The sequence below is a fragment of the Bacillus rossius genome, chromosome 8 (genome assembly GCF_032445375.1).
Source record: "Bacillus rossius redtenbacheri isolate Brsri chromosome 8, Brsri_v3, whole genome shotgun sequence".
NCBI lineage: Eukaryota > Metazoa > Arthropoda > Insecta > Phasmatodea > Bacillidae > Bacillus > Bacillus rossius.
This window is the reverse complement of record NC_086336.1, coordinates 66,431,415-66,451,919: the sequence shown is the minus strand read 5'-3', so window position 1 is coordinate 66,451,919 and position 20,505 is coordinate 66,431,415. Positions and strand designations below refer to the sequence as shown.

The window sequence follows — 20,505 nt, the reverse complement described above, 5'->3', positions numbered from 1 at the left end:
GCCCTACATAAATAAATATACGTATGCGTTGCCTTCCATTACTATTTATGATTTATTTTACTGCAAAATCGGCAGGCAGACTATGCAGGGCCTAAATTTCGCTGCGCGAACTTTCGGTTTTATTTTTAAAAGACCTTCTAGTTTCAAATGATGTCGCACATAGAATGTGTACGACGCCTTTTACAGGCATGTTCAACGGAGAAGTTTATCAAACAAGCAAGAGAAAATAAACACATATGGCACTGTGAAAACTTAATTATATGAACCACTTTGCAGAGTTCGCAATATCAAAGTATTTATTTTTAAATTCTGTGTAGCATTTTGATATCTATAACTTATTGAATTAAATTATTGAATTCACAAATTCCACCATTTGTTTTTCCTGAGCTCCCCATAACACCTCGACTCGCCCCAGGACAAGCAGCATGAGATGCTTCCTTTCCTCTTTTCAAACAGGGGATTACGATAATCCCCATTAGTGAAGCACCCAGCTGTGTTGACGAGGGTCGGCAAGGTGTGTCATTAGCCTGGAGGGACAAAGGTGAATTATACGGCCAAATTCGAATGAAAATTCAGAAGATGCTACTTGTCATACATCCGTTCATTTAGATAGGCAATTTTTTTCATATTTTACTGGAGTTCTTGGCAACCAGTCAACGGCCTTAAGCACTGCACGTCCATCCCTGAGTTGGGTGTTTGCATATTTCGTAACGAAATGCCTAGTTTGTAAGTCATTTATCTTTTTTCTGTCTTAGTTTCTTAGTTTTTTAGGTGCTGACTGGCGGCGGAGTGAGTGGTCAGTGTAACCACTCACCACCAGGGGCGCTTGCGTCCCTGGTCACTAAATCCAGTACTGGACAATTAGCAAAGCGGACCACGAGTCCAAGTGCCCAACCCCCGCATGGTAGACTCTTTTCTACTCTGTCCAACACTTCATCCAGACCATCCTCTATCTCCTGTAAATTCCTACACGTAATGCATGCCAATTTGCATCCCGCATGAATGTGCCCAGGGTTTTCCCTGTGTCTATGCAGGTTTTACCTGGGCCCAACCTATCTCTAGTTATAGTCTAGATTTAAGAGTGAGGGGAGTTAGTCATGGCGCCAATCGCTGCCATGGCTGGCCAATCCCCTCCTAGCACATGATGCATGCGACCCTCTCCTTGCATGGCTAATCCCAGCATGACTAGGCGTATAGGCTTCGGCCTGAGACGCACCTAGGTCCCTCCCTAACCCGGACCCCTCCAAAATACACTTAGTTTTAGTTAGGTTAGGAATAAAAACAAAAATCAAACCTGACTGAGCAGTGGTTATACTGCGCGGTCAATATGCTGAATCAAACCCGCAGAAATGGCGCTCATCGAAGCCGGCTGTACAGGCCGGATATTTCAACAAATGAATGGAAGTTGTCTGCAGGGTTGCATATAGACCCCTCCTCAGCTCGTTCAAGCGGGAGAAGCAGCGCTGCCGGATCTCCTCGCGAGCTGCCCATGGAGCTAATATACAGTAATACATCTGGAGAGGACAAGGGAAGGCCAGCAAAGGATGCGAGGTGAAGCCGGGTATCGGCGTTTGTTCCCTGCTTCCTACGCTGGAAGAAAACGAAAACGAGCCAAACTTGTCTCGCGCGGCGGAAAAATCCTCCAAACTAAACTCGCAACAGCTCCGAAACTATCAAAACAATCAAACTGAAAATTTTACTGGATTATCTGTAAACATTCTTCCCCACATCGCTTTAATATTTTTTTCGAAATATGAATACTTTCATTTTTAAAAATTAAATACCTATTTACTGCCAAATTTTTTTATGAATACGCAGAGTAAATTTCAACATCGGGGAAAAATTTTTGTTTGCAACTATAGGTGGGGGACACCTGCGAATGAAATTAGGAAGAAGCTTCAAATTTTATTTATATACCACTCTAGACGCATTCAACCCAATACTTTTATTTTTACAGAGAGTTGAAGTGGGAATAATGTTTCAGTGGGTAACACTACCGACATATGTCTTCGTAACGCACTTCTTTTGTTATTATACTTCTCAAATTTTATAATTTCATACACAACGTTTATAAAAAAAACGAATTCTTACTTATTTCATTTAATCTATTACAAATCTCTTGTAATATACGTGTATTAGTAGAAGTTAGAAGTCTTTTCAATATCATGTTCATGTTCCAGTCTACTTACTCAACCAACGTAACATGCAAACCTTAGCTTAACACTGGTAGAGAATTGTTTGTAATAACTGTAATGCTATGCATATACTGACAATGTAAGAAACTTTCAATTTTATTAATTGTTTGCATAAGAATTAATAATTTTAAAAAATCATAGAATAGGCCTTTATAGACTGAAAACCTTTCACGTAGTTTCAAGTAGCGTACATAAAAGTTTTTAAATATATATAATTACCAAATATTGTTTAATATATTTAACATTTTTATACATGTTACAACACACATATAATAACAAGCCTATATAGGATATAAAAAGACAGACGCCAAATTTTAGCATTTTGTATTTCTTTTCTCTGTGTGAATAAAATAACAGTTCTTAACGTAGTTGATAATACATACTGTACTATATTTCTAAAAAAAAATACGAAAACCCCTGACATCGTCACCATAACAATGATAAATTTGCAAAATAATTAAGGCACGTCTTTTAATGCTACGAAGCACACTCTTAAGAGAAATGTTTTAAACTTATGTTGGGATTTATCTAATATCTTAAAAGCATTGTGAAACCGTTCCTTTGAGGGAAACCTTAATATACCGAACACCATATCATCCTTTAATCGAGTTAGATTTTCGCTTCTTAAGACCCATTTGTCTTCAAAATGCACTGTACACAATGCATGGTTCGGAGACGCAGTCCAATTTTTCCGCTTTGTCGCTTTTTCCCAGATCTGTCGTTGATCGTCACGTTTTGGAAATCTATGAAAAAAGTAAAGAATTATACAACTGAAACTACTTCTCTTTGTTAAATAGTTTTCTTAGGTTTTTCGAAAAGTTCGAAGATTAGTTACTTCTGTTTAAAACATTTGCCACTTTTTTCTGATGCTTCAAAAGTTTTGGGAATTAATTTAGTTAACAAATGAAAAAAAAAATTGTTAATACATGTGAAAAGCAACGCCATCCGGCTTGGAATTCCATCGATTTGTACAGCCATATGCGCTACAGGAAATAACCATTGTAGCCGCACACCAGCGCCACTCAAACCTCAAGGACAAGTGGGCTGGGGCTGCGTTTGCAGTAGAAATACGCTCTCCTCCTCTTTCTTTTCAACCCTTCTTCGCAACCGGCTGGCTTCGCTCTCGCCCTACACATGTCCACTCCAGATCTTCTTACATGCTCCTTGGAGCTGCCCCATGGAGCTAATATACAGTAATACATCTGGAGAGGACAAGGGAAGGCCAGCAAAGGATGCGAGGTGAAGCCGGGTATCGGCGTTTGTTCCCTGCTTCCTACGCTGGAAGAAAACGAAAACGAGCCAAACTTGTCTCGCGCGGCGGAAAAATCCTCCAAACTAAACTCGCAACAGCTCCGAAACTATCAAAACAATCAAACTGAAAATTTTACTGGATTATCTGTAAACTTTCTTCCCCACACCGCTTTAATATTTTTTTCGAAACATGAATACTTTCATTTTTAAAAATTAAATACCTATTTACTGCCAAATTTTTTTGTGAATACGCAGAGTAAATTTCAACATCGAGGAAAAATTTTTGTTTGCAACTATAGGTGGGGGACACCTGCGAATGAAATTAGGAAGAAGCTTCAAATTTTATTTATATACCACTCTAGACGCATTCAACCCAATACTTTTATTTTTACAGAGAGTTGAAGTGGGAATAATGTTTCAGTGGGTAACACTACCGACATATGTCTTCGTAACGCACTTCTTTTTGTTATTATACTTCTCAAATTTTATAATTTCATACACAACGTTTATAAAAAACGAATTCTTACTTACTTCATTTAATCTATTACAAATCTCTTGTAATATACGTGTATTAGTAGAAGTTAGAAGTCTTTTCAATATCATGTTCATGTTCCAGTCTACTTACTCAACCAACGTAACATGCAAACCTTAGCTAAACACTGGTAGAGAATTGTTTATAATAACTGTAATGCTATGCATATACTGACAATGTAAGAAACTTTCAATTTTATTAATTGTTTGCATAAGAATTAATAATTTTAAAAAATCATAGAATAGGCCTTTATAGACTGAAAACCTTTCACGTAGTTTCAAGTAGCGTACATAAAAGTTTTTAAATATATATAATTACCAAATATTGTTGAATATATTTAACATTTTTATACATGTTACAACACACATATAATAACAAGCCTATATAGGATATAAAAAGACAGACGCCAAATTTTAGCATTTTGTATTTCTTTTCTCTGTGTGAATAAAATAACAGTTCTTAACGTAGTTGCTAATACATACTGTACTATATTTCTAAAAAAATACGAAAACCCCTGACATCGTCACCATAACAATGATAAATTTGCAAAATAATTAAGGCACGTCTTTTAATGCTACGAAGCACACTCTTAAGAGAAATGTTTTAAACTTATGTTGGGATTTATCTAATATCTTAAAAGCATTGTGAAACCGTTCCTTTGAGGGAAACCTTAATATACCGAACACCATATCATCCTTTAATCGAGTTAGATTTTCGCTTCTTAAGACCCATTTGTCTTCAAAATGCACTGTACACAATGCATGGTTCGGAGACGCAATCCAATTTTTCCGCTTTGTCGCTTTTTCCCAGATCTGTCGTTGATCGTCACGTTTTGGAAATCTATGAAAAAAGTAAAGAATTATGCAACTGAAACTACTTCTCTTTGTTAAATAGTTTTCTTAGGTTTTTCGAAAAGTTCGAAGATTAGTTACTTCTGTTTAAAACATTTGCCACTTTTTTCTGATGCTTCAGAAGTTTTGGGAATTAATTTAGTTAACAAATGAAAAAAAAAATCTTTAATACATGTGAAAAGCAACCCATCCGGCTTGGAATTCCATCGATTTGTACAGCCATATGCGCTACAGGAAATCACCATTGTAGCCGCACACCAGCGCCACTCAAACCTCAAGGACAAGTGGGCTGGGGCTGTGTTTGCAGTAGAAATACGCTCTCCTCCTCTTTCTTTTCAATCCTTCTTCGACACCGGCTGGCTTCGCTCTCGCCCTACACATGTCCACTCCAGATCTTCTTACATGCTCCTTGAGCTGCCCTCCGCCGCTCCGCCTGTGACGTCGACTACACCCTGGTTGAGTTCAAGAAATACACTGGTAGTGGAAGCAGTGGTTGCAGAAACGACTCAGTAAATTGGAGACTGTGGCAGTAAGGAGTATAGAGTGGTAATGTACGTTTGTGTACTAAAGTTGAGTGCTCAAGCAACTACGTAGTTAAGGTTAAGAGGGCAAGCGGCGGCGGTGAGGTTCGCGAGGTGCAGGCAAGCAAACCATAAAAGACATAACCGTGTTGTGGCCTGAACACCCCCCCCCCCCTTCCCAAGACCATCTTTGTTGTGTCCTTTATCCTACTGTTTATGCGGGAGTATTAGCCGACGCCTTGCTGGCGGTGCTTGACGCCTGTGGAGCAGGCAACCGGCAGTACGCCATATAAGAAATGCTCCAGCCCCCACACACGTGGCTTGTTACGTCAACAGAGGTGCGGCCATTGCTGCCAGCTGGTCGGACATCATTGAAGAATGTTCTATCCGACCAGAGGAGTATATAAGCCTGATATTGACTGCCTCTGCGATGAAGACAGCACCGCCATGCTGCCGGAACTGCGCTGCACATGGAATTTGGTATGCCGTCATTAACGTAATTTATGTTGGTGATAGACATGCCACACGCGCCTGGCCGGTATACAAAGGTCGTCGCTAACACCCTCCCCTTCCTCTTCCCACGCAGCGTCCTTCCTCGGCGCTGTGATCCATCGTTGAGTGGCCTTGGGAATTCCGCGGGCCTCCGCGCGGAGTGGCGTGAATGAACACCTCCTTTCTAGATCTTTCGGGCATCGGGTCGTCACAGCTACTCTCGTCGGTTCGAGAAGGTCGCCCAAGTACTCAAGCAGCGACGCCGGCCTCCGCGGGAGTCCCGCCACAGCTCCGAGTTCCGCGCGAGTGAAGGGAAGTGCGACATCTGTGGAGAGGGTGACAGACTCCCGAGCGACGACTCAGGGCGAACCACTGTCGAGCCTGGCTGCAGTGAGGAGTGCGAACTGTATAACTGGACAGACATTGAGTGACTTGCGAATAAACATTTTTTATGTGTAAATGATTGGTGATCGGACGTTATTTATATACACTTATTTATTATAATGTAAATATTATAAATTAATAAAAATTAATTAGGCTATCTCTTATGAACCCAGTTATCCCCACATAAGTCGTAACATTTTGTTGTCAGAAGTGGGATAGCCTTAATTAATATATTTAGTGTACATTTTTTAAACTAAAATATAAAAATAAAACATTTTTAAACAATTTAGTTATTTAAGAATTGTGTTAGTTTAAGAACTATAGTTAGTTTTGAGTGTAGTCGTAGTAGTAGTGGTAGTAAAGTTAGTGTTGTTTTCAGTAGAAGTTTAGGTTAGCTCGTAGGACAAATTACACTGGAGATTGGAGGACAGTTATGTTAGTCACAGACTGGTAGTTTGTGTGGTCAAGAAAGATGGCTGCTGACGAACTTCAAAACATATTAACTTTCTTGGCCGAAATGAATAATAAAATAGCGAGGGGCCAGGAGGAAACGAAAAAGGGCCAAGAATAGATGAAGAATGAAATGAATAACTGCCAAGAGGAAATGAATAATAAAATGAAGAATGACCAAGAAGAGATGAAGAATATAACTGATAATAGCCAAGAAGAAATGAAAACAATAAAATGAAGAACTGCCAAGAAGAGGTGAAGAATGCCGTGAATACCGAGTTAGAGGAAATCAAGAATAACCAAGAAGAAATGAAGAAGATCGATGAAACCAGCACGCAGTTGGAAGGCAAGGTGCAGAGTTTGGAGCAGCACCTTGCACATCAAGAACAGCAACTCGTACAGCAGTAACAGCAACTTGCCCGACAGGAACAGCAGTTAATTCAACTTGAACAGGCAAACGAACAGCGCGTATAGAAGCTGTGATCGACGAGTGCCGTCGGATTATAAAGGAAGCTACAGCTGCTGCAACCCGAAAGAGTAACTACGAAGATGTGGAGGGCACTTCCAGCAGCCACACAAAATTCAAGCCACCCACCTTCGATGGTGTGGTGGACAGTGTACAGAAGACAGTTCGAGGCAGCTGCAGAAGTGAATGTCTGGGGCGAGGAAGAAAAGGCTACGGCACTCGTCTTGGCCCTGCGAGGATCTCCACTAGAGCTGCTGCAGACCATACCAGTCACAGACCAGGAAGAAAATGGGTTATTAGTAGAGGCCCTTGAGCTGAGGTATGGCGACCGACACATGGACGAGGTGTATACAACAGCACAGAATACACATCAACAGCGAATAATTCCAAGCCGACATCGGCACCTCGCCTACCCAGAAGCACCAACAGAGTTCCGCCAGCAGCTAGCCACCAGTGCGGTTATAGACGGACTCAGAAATGTGGAGGTTCATCCAACTCTTCGTTTTTTCCCGCCACAAAAATATGCGCGATGCTTGTCCACGCCCTGGAAACTGAAGGTGCCTGCATTGCCTCAAGGAACACGAGTATCAGAGAGAGACAAGCCGTGATAGAGACTTACCACCAAGTGAATGGCCGCTCGAATACTAACGAAGAGATTATACTCGGGACACTAAGGAAGCTGTTGAATGGATCGCAGTTTCGGAGAGCAAGGAGATGACAGCGGTGCTTCGTCTACAAGGAACTGGGACACATCCGGCGCGAGTGTCCGAATCGTGGTAGGAAATGCAAGAGAGGACAATGTTGTGAATCAACGATCGAACAAGGGAAGACTCTGCTGCGGTCGCCCACGGTACTTCGCGTGTCGAGATGAGGACATGCGCAGCATCACTGCCCGTACCGTGGTGGTGGGAAACAAGCAGCTCGTAAGGCCCGTCTCACAACGACGTGGAAACGTAAAAACGGAATGCATCACGTATCCGCAGGATAGTCCTGTTTCACTATCGTGTCTGCCGCATGCACAAAGCATTGAAACGTAACTAATGGCAACCCATGAGATTTAAAGTCACGGTTTACGATAAATTAAATTAACAGCACGGTCAGAAAACATGTAAAATAAAAATAAACATATATAAAAGTAAGTAATGATATAACACTGCATATTCTTGTACTTGAAACAATACTTAACATATTTAAAATGTAAAAAACATGGCTACCGCCGTGGGGAAATGCTCAGCTTCTATTGGTCGCACGGAGTAACGTAAACGGTGGAGCTGAGCATTGCCGAACCAATCCGTACGGGTCCGTGTCCAATGACGAGTCATTGTGGAACACGCCTAAGCGATGAAATTGTGAAGGGTTGGTTTATTACAACCTCGAACGAGTCTCCGAGCATTTGTAATACACAGCAATCTGGGAGTCATGGCGCGGTTGACTGACCTGGCCACGTGTACAGCCGCCACCGAGGAACTGAGCATGTCAGCCTTCAGGCCTGCTGGGGCCTTCCGGGGCCTGCTGGGGCCTGCTGGGGCCTGCTGCGGCCTGCTGGGGCCTGCTAGGGCCCGCCGAGGACTGCCTACAAGCCCCCACTCTCTCCCCGCACCTGAAACATCTGGGGAACAGAGGCATTCAATCTTACTCTTGTTTTACACGATAACAGTACAATTACAGTACATATACTTACGTTTAAAAATGGATGCGAGTACGCGCGTTATAAGTTATGCTTACTTGACGCATTAAAAAACTAACTTTAATTTTGCTCGCAAATAATAAAAATAAATAAAATCATAAAAATATTGGATTTATATTATGTATACGCTTGGTAAGGTATAAATTAAATCCAACTTAAAAATTAAAATGAATACTCAACATAAATACGCATATAATTTTATTAATTTAGTAAATTAATCGAGATAAATTTCAATTAATAATGAAAAAATAAATATGGTGAATGATAATTCTAACGTATTAATTTTAATTATTTATAATTATAATGTTATTATTTACAATGTAAATAAATAATACATACTGGAATGTAACCTCACTTACATAAATACACTTGAAAATATACTTGAAAAAGTTAATAAACACAATTTTTACCACTAATATTCACAGTAAATTAAGGTTTTTAATTATATGGCTCACTATTCAGTATAAAAAACTAAAGTACTTATAAGATTTAAAAGCACATATTTTTTTTTTTTATTTGTATGTAACTCTTTGTATGAAGTTTTTCTTTTCTTTTTCATTTTGTGAAAATTTCGTTGATGGTGCGTGCGCATCGTAAAATTCGCTCATCATTTTTTCATAACGCGCCTAAAGAAGTAGGTATAACTGCAAAAACTCAAAACGAAGCTACGGGCACCAGAATGCCTTGCGACGAATAGTACATATAACCAGTCAAGACGGGTAGCATTTACCTGCGGTGACTCGGTCCTTGTTTGACTTGCAATAGCAAACGGCTGGATTTATATACTACGCAAGAACGTAACAAACTTAAGTTCAATAACGACTTTTTTAAATACCCGTTTTAAAACAACGCAAGACGCAAAAACGCAAAGTAAGCGTCGGTCAAAATTAAACTGTTTGCGTTAAGTTTTTCGTTTCCTCCTTTCATATTGAAGTGTTGCAAAACTTTTAAAGAGAATATGCATAGTTATGTGCATAGAAGGCCCGAATGTCGTTTTTAATAGGATACACTTGACTTTTTTTGTGGTTGAGTGTTCGTCCCTTGCGTAGTTTATACACCCAGTGGCGGATCCAGGATTTTGGTTTGGGAGGGGCTTGACCCAGCTGAGGCTATCAAGGCAAACACTAAAACAATAGTGGACCCAGATGCTTTTGGAGGGGGGTTGAGCCCCCTCTGGATCCGCTACTGTATACACCCGACGTAAGAGTTATTTATAACATAATTTATTTTCGGGCACCCCCTCCCCCTTTCTAAGAGTAATTTGTAAGATCCAAAGTTGAGAGGTCATTTATAATGTTGAGGCTGCATGACTTGAATTTTTTTAAATATAAAACATAAATAGCAGTAAAATATGCAAATGCGTGTGTATATAGTTCAGTTGTGGTGAGTTTTATACGAAATATGAATTTTTCTTAATGCTGGTAGACTACAGTTTAAAAGTTTAATTTCCCCCCCCCAAATTTCAAAGATGATGGCTCGACTCAAAATTAAGTAACATGTACTTTATTCTTTATTCCTCCGATAGGTGCCCGTGGTACGTTCTCCAACTGGCAATAAAATGGTTTGCAAACCCTGTCGACATAACAGTGGCAGAAAGATACTAGCTACTTGATACTTGAGACGGGTTACGTGCCAGCTGTGGAGCTGTCTGGCCAGAGCCAGCACGTGCTGCCCGCAGCGGCGAGCGGCGGCACTACGGTGGTCTGCCCCTCCTCCCCGACTCTCTCCGAGTCCCGCCGAACTCTCCCGACGAGCATCGACGCAGCCAACTCACTGTCGTTTATAAAGCGCGAAAGTTGCGAGACATCTGCAATCCTACAAATTGAAATTTTAAAACGCTTGAGAACAAATTTGCTTCCACGGGCTTCTCTTGATAATTCATATTTGTAATGAAAACATAAGAAATCGTCAATAATTTGATTTCAAAGGGTTTTTTTCTTTCACTATACAAACGTTTCACACACACGTGAAAACATCTTATGTGTGTGTATATATAGACACACTTACAATCGTAGCCTTCTATGCATATAACGCCTGCGTGTTTAACAGTTTTTGGAACACTTCACTTCAAATAAGGAAGGCGTAAGCGCCAAGACGAAACGCAAGAAGTTTAAAGTTGTTCGATGCTTGCGTTGCCTTTTTGCGTCGTGTGTAGTTTATAAATGGGTTTTTGTTTTTGAAAACTTTGTTGTTGAACGTTTTGGGTTTTTGATTTTCTTGCGTAGTTTATAAACTTTGGAATTAGATTTTAGTTTTGTTTATAGATTTTGTATTTTTTAGAAGATTATATATAAAGTGTGTATATATATATATATATATATATATATATATATATATATATATGTGTGTGTGTGTGTGTGTGTGTGTGTGTGTGTGTGTGTAACTTCATTAAAAGCCACAAATTAAATTATAATTGTTAATTACTCTACATACAGAATAATTTGAAGTTAAGAAATTTCTGGAAACTTTTTATTTTAATTTATGTGTCCTCGTATAACTAAATGACCAAGAAATTTATTTTTTTCGGCCGTGCATTGCCACATATGCTTGTATTTCTCAATAGTCTTTTGTTTCGGTGAGGTGTATGTTTATAACTTGTACCCAACATCTTTTCCGGACCATTTTAGATTTTCTAAATTATTTAAATTAGATTTTTCAAGTTATCTGACAAGTGATGTGTAACATCTAACCTTGGTAACGAGCCAATTCATGTGTAATCAGGTTGCAAATACAATCACAATGCAAAAGTCGAACACGAAATTTAACGTAGGATTCTTAAAATAATGCTGAGCTTAATAAATATACGCAAATCGTGTTTTCAACTACATTTCTGGACGCGAATCACACGTAGTTTCCGCACGCCCGTTATAATTCGCTGCCGGAATAGCTACGTTGACTATCGAACGAATCATTCCATTTACAGTGCGAAATTTTAAACCTTAGGAATGAAATTGCCCCGATTAAAGCGGAAAAGACTTGAAAAAAATACTAAATCCCATCTTTGGATTTTCGACAAGCTATTTTATTAAAATACTGAACATCTTATTAAAATTCATTAAACAGTTCTGTTAATAGTAAAAAGTTTTCATTTGGCTTTATGAACTTTGGTTCGCACACACGCCACAGATTGCAGCACCGTCTGTTACATATTTCAGTTCCTTGACTTTAGTTCCATTCACGAAATAACACCCACCAAATGCTGCATACCGAGAGCTAAGATACACACCAACAAGTGTTGAAACAAATATGGCGTCTTTCGGTTCTTCTGATTCCCCCTAATGGGTTACTTTCTACACGACGATTTACAGAATCATCAAATATAATGAAGGTAACTCAAAAATACAATTTTAAGATTTTTTTTTTTTTTAGAAGAGTTTCAACTCTAGAAAATTGCCAAAATAAATGCTTATAACAAGAAAGCAAAACCTACTCTGAAGCATGGATATTAACACTTCAAATATATATTTCACCCATTTTTACTAATGCTTTCATCATACCATTATATAAATGTGTATAAAAGTTTATAAATTCGTTGAACTAAGAACAATATTATCTATTGAAGGTATTAGAATGGTTTACTTTGCTATTTTTCAGTATGTAATGCAGTATGGCATTCTGGCTTGGGGAGGGATGAGTAAAACGTCAATTAAGCCACTTATAACAATTCAAAAACTTATTTTACGAGTTATTTTCAAAAAAAACTACATGTACCCATCCAAGGAACTTTTTAAACTATTAAATGTATTTGATATTAAAAGATTGTTTATTATAGCCCTACCAAAAATTTACAACAGAAACCAATAAAATATAACAGGAATTTCAGTGTATCCTGTTGTATCACAGAATAGATTTCAGTGTATTTTATTGGATCCTGTTGGGTTTTGTTGTAAACACACTGACTTCATTGGGTTTCAGTGTATTTTGTTGGGGAAAATTTACACACACAAAAAAATACATCATTGTATTCTAGTGGGTTCTGTTGTCAAAGCCCACTGAATTCATTGGTTTTTATTGGATTCTGTTGTGAAAGATATTGGAACAGAAAGTGTTGGGTTTTGTTGTTTTCTGTTGTAAAGCAGTCTGTTGGATTCTATTGTATTTTAGTGTTTATTATTGTATTCTGTTGGGTTTTGTTGTTTTCTTTTGCAAAGAGTTCTGTTGGTTTCTGTTGTAGTCCAGTGTTTTTCATAGTATTCTGTTCGGTTTAGTGGTTTTCTGTTGCAAACAGTTATGTTGGTTTCTTTTGAATACCAGTGTTTATCATTGTTTTCTGTTGCAAAGAGTTCTGTTGTATTCTAGTGTTTTTCATTGCATTCTGTTGGGTTTTGTTTTTTTTTTTTTTTTGTTTTTCTTGCTGTTCATTAGTGATTTTTGTATAATTGTTTTTTTTTTTTTCCTTGTACATAACCTGTTTCATGGCGGATGTCTTCGGGGGTAATGCCGATCTCAGTGATCACATTTCTTACCACTGATCGGCATTACCCTAATAATTTTTGGCATTTAAGAAAAACGTTTCTGTTTATCGTTTACATATTTTATTTACCGAGTTTGATTAGTGTAAAATTACCATTGGATAATAACATTTCTCTAAATACATTTTTCATTAACTATTTAACCATTTTTATCGCTCACTCTCTTTGTACAGGCTGGGACACACTGCAAGGTTACGAATGTGACATTTGTTTGCTACGAAAATGAATGAAGAAATTGGCAAGAATTATGATTTCTTTTAATATATATTTAGGGGTTATAGATATGATTTATTAAACATTAAGGCTTGCATCAAGGATTGACGCTTGGGCTTGGATGCACAGTAGGGAATAATGTAAATTTTTGTTTGTTGTTATTATGTTACATTGCTTTAATATATCCAAATAAAAAATTATGCTTTGTTGTTTTAGTTGATGCAATGTAAAAAAATATGTGAGTCCCTACTGTGTACCCAAGCCCAAGCGTTAATCCTTGCAGGGATTTTTTTTAGCAGTATGGAGGCGCGAATTGCCAACGTGTTACGTCCGATAGCACGTAATGTGACGTATAAAAGAAATTATAATCTTTATTCAGGTTACGGGGGATCAAAATGAACAGGGCCAAGTGATAATCTTGGATAAGCGATACAGAACTTTTACCTATTGATATTATATCAGTATTAATGTACGCGATACATGGTGATGGTAATTAGACTTTACATATGTGCTTCAAAATTATCAGCAAAACAACAGAATACAATGAAAAACACTGGAATACAACAGAAACCAACAGAACATTTTGCAACAGAAAACAACAAAACCCAACAGAATACAATGAAAAACACTAGAATGCAATAGAAACCAACAGAACTCTTTGTAACAGAAAACAACAATACCCAATAGAATACAATGAAAAACACTGGACTACAACAGAAACCAACAAAACCCATCAGAATCAATGAAAAAAACTATAATATAACAGAAACCAACAGAATTATTTGCAACAGAAAACAACAATACCCAACAGAATACAATGAAAAACACTGGAATACAACTGAAATCAACATAACTGTTTGCAACAGAAAACAACAAAACCCAACAGATTACAATGAAAAACACTGGAATACAACCTAAACCAACAGAAATCTTTGCAACATAAAACAACAAAACCCACCAGAATACTTTGAATAACACTGGAATACAACAGAAACCAACAGAACACTCTGCAACATAAAACAACAAAAACCCAACAGAATACAATGAACAACACTGGAATACAACAGAAACCAACAGAACTCTTTGCAACAGAAAACAAAAAAACCCAACAGATTACAATGAAAAACTCTGGAATACAATAGAAACCAACAGAACTCTTTGCAACAGATTGACGTTGTACCTCCTCTTTATTTAAACAAAAACCCGGGTCACAGTCCTGTCCGCGGCACAATTTTCCGGCCATGGCCATTGTAGTGAAACCACTCGTCACCAGATGGCAGTTGTAAAATATGAACAGACAATGTATTATAGTTATGTTAAGACATGTTATGATTGTAAATATTTATGAAGATTTTTAAGTGTGTAGTGTAAGTATGTTTCGTAGCCTTGTAAATAATATTGTAAATGCAAAACATCCAAAAGGATAGCAATATGTAAAGTTGTAACATGAACGATTGTAGAAGGGAAATGTATATATCATGCGGGCTAAACAAGCCTAGACAGCTCTCTCTTTGCAACATAAAACAACATAACCCAACAGAATAAAGTCAAAAACACTAAAATGCCATAGAAACCAACAGAACTCTTTGTAACAGAAAACAATGAAAAACCCCAATAGAATACAATGAGAAACACTAGAATATAACAGAAACCAACAGAATTCTTTGCAATAGAAAACAACAAAAACCAACAGAATATAATGGATAACACTGGAATACAACAGAAACCATCAGAACTCTTTGCAACATAAAACAACAAAACCCAACAGAATACTTTGAATAACACTGAAATGCAACAGAAACCAACATAACTCTTTGCAACATAAAACAACAAGACCCAACATAATACAATAAAACCCACAGAAAACAACAGAATCCATTAGAATGTTTTGCAACAAAAACCAATAGAAACCACTGAAATACACTAAGATTTACAACAGAAACCAACAGAAATCGGCCAATTCCCGCATTAAATACAACAGAAAATCCTGTTGTATCCTATTGTATTTCAGTTGGTGTCTGTTGTAAAGTTCTGTTGTATTTTCTGTTGTTTTCTGTTGTAAATTTTTGGTAGGGAGCTGTAATAATTAATATATATCAAAGGGATAATCAGTTAAATTATATAGATCATAACTATCCTACACGGCATAGACAGAATATAAATTTACAAATCCCTCAATTTCATAAAACAATATCTCAGAGATCTTTAGAATTTTTGCTTCCAAAAATTGTTGTTATTCTTCCTGCAAAACTAAAAACTAAAAATTATTTTCAAATGAAAAAAATATGTTAATATTTGGCTACATAATTTAACTGATGAAGAGATGGCTTTAGTATTTAAGTAAATTTTATATATTGTTATAACTTTATACCTGTACTTTACTTAAATACTAATTTTTATTTAATTATATTTTCATTTATTCATGTAACAATGTTATAATTTATAATAATTTATACGTTATTTTGTTTATACATAATATTGAATTTTAATAAATTGCTCTTTTTAACTTTCATCTTTATATAACTAATGTAAAGTTTCTTAGGTTATATTTTATATATTTATTTCTCAGTTATTATACATTTACAAATGTTTACAATCGTCAAAATACCGCATGTAATTTGAAGTGACTAGATGCACTCACATACAAGCTTGCTTTCGTGAGTGCTAAATTTCCTGGTGAATTAAGTGAATATTGTTAACAAAGTGTAAAAGAAAATGGGAAATTTAGTATTATTATTATTATTATTATCATCATCATCATCATCATCATCATCATCATCATCATCATCATCATCATCATCATCATCATCATCATCATCATCATCATTATTATTATTATTATTATTATTATTATTATTACAGACACTTAAAATTTAATTTACTGCAAATATTTGTTTTACGTTTCCAATCAAAACTTTGGGACACGCTTATAATTTTTACTAATATTGTAAGTTTATACAATAATAAAAGTGTGTGTATGTGTGTTAATGTGGCTATATGAGATACATTTGGTGACTAAATTTAACGTTGTAAACATTAATACTAATAATTCAGTTGACAATGAACTTGTATCTGTATCCTACATAAAAAATTGTAACAAGGTTATAATTTAGAAAGCCAGTTAACAATAAACCAATCATTTAAATATTATTCTTTTATTTAAAGTAAATTTTGCCCAATGGTTTAAGCCGAGGCCTACACAAAAAGAAAATTCTCAAGATCAGTTGCTATAAAAAAAAAACATTAACCACTCTCATTTAAGGGACGGTAATACTTTATTTAATTCACTTTGGTTCTATTATTTGGGTAACCATATTACACACAATTTTGCACTTTGAGAATTCGTATTATCAAACTACCATTAAAACCCGTGCTATATTAGCTCCAATGCTCCAATATCGTCTGCAGTACCTCCAACGTGACGTATGCGCGCAAAACTAGAAAACATTTGTCCGCGGATCGGACACGTCTCTATACTCCTGACATAGATTACTTAAATGGTGAGTGTTTCTCACTGAATGACATCACAGCTTTGTTATGCATGTTGCCTGCGTGCAGTTGGCCCTACCCGTTCGTAAATAATGGCTCGTGATCGGGAATTGTTTGGTTGATTTCACATTCTACATTTATCAGGCGTTCAAGCTATGTGTATTTATTCTGAAGATATTATACTTTTAATTCAATATTTGTCTTCCTGCAATAGCAATTATCAATTCTCTACACACAATCTGAGCGTCTGATAACTGATACTGAAAAGCTCGACGTACTGACTATGAACAAAAAGTGCTCGCATGTTCGCAATGTTGCCAAACGTGACGTAGAAAGAAACGCCTCGTGATTTGCAAGTGTAACTGCCAAAGAGCGTGATTCAAACAATGACCTATACCTTTGTTACGTTCGATATTACAACAGGCCCATGACATTTTCAAAAACTGTCATCTTGAAACGTCACTATAGGTTTAGTCATTAATATACTATTTACATTAGGTATGGATATATAACACAAAAATAAAGAAATAAAGATAATACCAGTACTTAAATGTTTCTTAGTTATTCCAAATTATTAGACGGGTTTAAGTTAATAACTTTTAATTATTAGACAATAATCACAATGAAACATATATTAAATAAAGTAAATGTTAAACGTGTAGGCAGAAAGAAAAGGGAGGTATATAACAACTTGACGTTTCGAACACACAGCCAAAGAGATGACACAGCGCCGCCATGTTTCCTAGAATCAGCGCGGCGGTCGCCTGTCAAACATGGCGGCGCCCGTGGCAGTTACAAGGAAAACACGCACAATTCAAACTGACTGATTTGGCTGGTAACATTAACGCAACAGCCGTAAATACATTAGAATTAAAAAATAAAGAATTTCGTAACCAGAAATTATATTTAGTATATTAAAACACGCGAGATTCTGATTTAATCACCGTGAAAATAAAATACACACAACAGTAGAGAGCATTGAACTAGAGAAGTCATCAATTATTAGCAACTGGAGTATTCGAGAGGTGATTGATAATAGATACAATCACGCGCTATTTTATATACCTACTGAATACATTATTTAAATAACATTAAATAAGTTAGTATTATCTATATCAGCTACAATCATACTCTAACGTGTCACACGTATAAAATAAATTACTAGTGATAGTTCAGACTAGCGTTGCAGTATTTAAAAATCTAATCAGACTTAATAAATATTTCATTTACGAAGCGAACTGTTTAGAACAATTCAAAGTTGACAGTCTTGTTTCCATGTCATTGAACACGGGACCTCACGGTACGCAACGTCTGACTTTTGTCTGATTTGAGTGATTCTGCTGCAGCAACTGGATCCCAAACTTCATTTCATAAATCGATATGGGATACTTTAGAAGGAATTTTCTATGGCAATATTTGTTTTACGTGCTACGTCTGACGAGTGCGATGCTTCGCTCTTGCAGGCGATAACCACGGTCACCAGCACCAACGTGCCTACTGGGAAGGGCGACGACAGAGGCCCGAGGCAGGGCATTGCAAGTGAAATCCGCCAGCCACAAAGGAAAGTGACCGTCCTACTTCCAGAGCTCGCGAGGCGACAGGGAACAGCGCCGGGCTTACCTGTCAGGGACCGGCTCTCGGAGCGCAGACTGTTCACCAGAGACGTCGCCGGTGCCGAGCTGACGTCACGCACTGTGCTTGTGTTACCCCCACTGGCGAGGGATGCCTGTAGCTGCGCGCCGCGCTCGGCCAGGCCTTGAACACCGACACGTTGAACCCGGCCGGCGGACTCGTGGAATGCGACCTCCCTCCCCCTTCAGGGGGCCTGCCCCCTCCAGACCGCATCACAAACACGCCAGACCGCTCCCAAACCTGTTCCCGCCTGCGCCTGGCGGGCCGCGGCTTGCAGTCCCGCTGCACAGAGCTGTGTTGCCAGTTGCATACCTCCCAGGCGCGAACATAGTGCTACAGCTGATAGCATGGCAGTTATAGTGCACTCTCCTGATGAGAACAGACCCATATTTTCAAAACCTGTCAACTTGTGACGTCTCTATAAATTTAGTAATTAATACATTATTTACATTGTGTATGGATATATAACACAACAATAGAGATAATACCGGTAAGTAAGTGTTTCTTAGTTATTCTAAATTATTCGACAGGGTTAAGTAATTAACTACTAATTATAAGACAATAATCACAATGAAACATATTAAATAAAGTATATAACAACTTGACGTTTCGAACACACAGCCCGAGAGATGACACAGCGCTGCCATGTTTCCTGGAACCAGCGCGGCGGTCGCCTGTCAAACATGGCGGCGCCCTTGGCAGTTACAAGGAAAACACGCACAATTCAAACTGACTGATTTGGTTGGTAACATTAACGCTAGAGCCGTGAATATATTAGAATTAAAAATCAAAGAAAAGAAAAGGATTTAGTAACCAGAAATTATATTTAGTATATTAAAACACGCGAGAGTCTGATTTAATCACCATGAAAATAAAATACACACAACAGTAGAGAGCATTGAACTAGAGAAGTCATAAACTATTAGCAACTGGAGTATTCGAGAGGTGATTGATAATAGATACAATCACGCGCTATTTTATATACCTACTGAATACATTATTTAATTAACATTTAATAAGTTAGTATTATCTATATCAGTTACAATCATAACCTCACATGCCACATGTATAAAAGAAATTACTAGTACGTTGCAGTATTAAAAAATTTAGTCAGACTTTATTAATTGTTTATTTTCGAACTGAACTGTTTAGAACAAATCAAAGTTGACAGATTTGACTTATGAAAGCAACATTCGTTGCTGAAAATTACTGAATTTGTTCGTTGTATTCTAAATAGTATTGAATGTGAAAAATTGTTTGGTTATGAATTTAAAAAAAATGTAATATTCTTCCCTCCCACTCCCATGCATGACGACACCTGCATGACAACACAAGCACGTGTTGAGCGCGTGTGAAGCTAAGAGGACACGTGACAGCTGTGTTGTGGACAGACAGATCAAGATCGAGGATGACCAATAGTCGTGACCTTGACTTGCTGGAGCCCGCCAAGTCCCCGCCTGCACGACGCACACGTCACACGGTGTGCAGAGATTCAGAACAAACCACGTGACAACATCGGAGTAGGGTCTGTTTACGAAAAGCATTTAGGAATTCGCTGAGAACAGATAAGTAGTTCTAGTAGTATGCAAATGGACATACTGGCCCAGGGTTCAGAGTGTGGTGTCGGTGGTGGTGCCTGCCATCTTAGATCGTGACGTCACGGCGGACATCTTGTATCACCTTGACCTTTGACCTTTACTTGGCCAAAATGTGCCAAAAATGACTCAACATTCTTAAAAATGAATCACAAATTCGAAAAATTCGCACAAATGTAATGTTTTAGAAAAAAAATCTGCTAAAAAATCTCCAAAAAAACCACGGAAAATAAAAATTTCACTATTTAAAGGGGAAAATTCCCGTTTTGAGAGAA

At 37.6% G+C, this 20,505-nt stretch overlaps 1 protein-coding gene across 1 annotated transcript in view; it reads right to left on the bottom strand.

The window, feature by feature from the left end:
* Positions 1–18,770, bottom strand: part of LOC134535403 (uncharacterized) — a 91,364-nt gene extending 72,594 nt beyond the window's left edge. Inside the window, exons 1-2 of the mRNA XM_063374477.1 lie at positions 18,624–18,770; positions 8,580–8,751 (exon numbers count right to left, since the gene is read on the bottom strand). The gene's annotated coding sequence lies outside the window, so the exon portion shown is untranslated. The remainder of the gene's footprint in view (positions 1–8,579; positions 8,752–18,623) is intronic.
* Between the last annotated feature and the right edge of the window lie 1,735 nt (positions 18,771–20,505).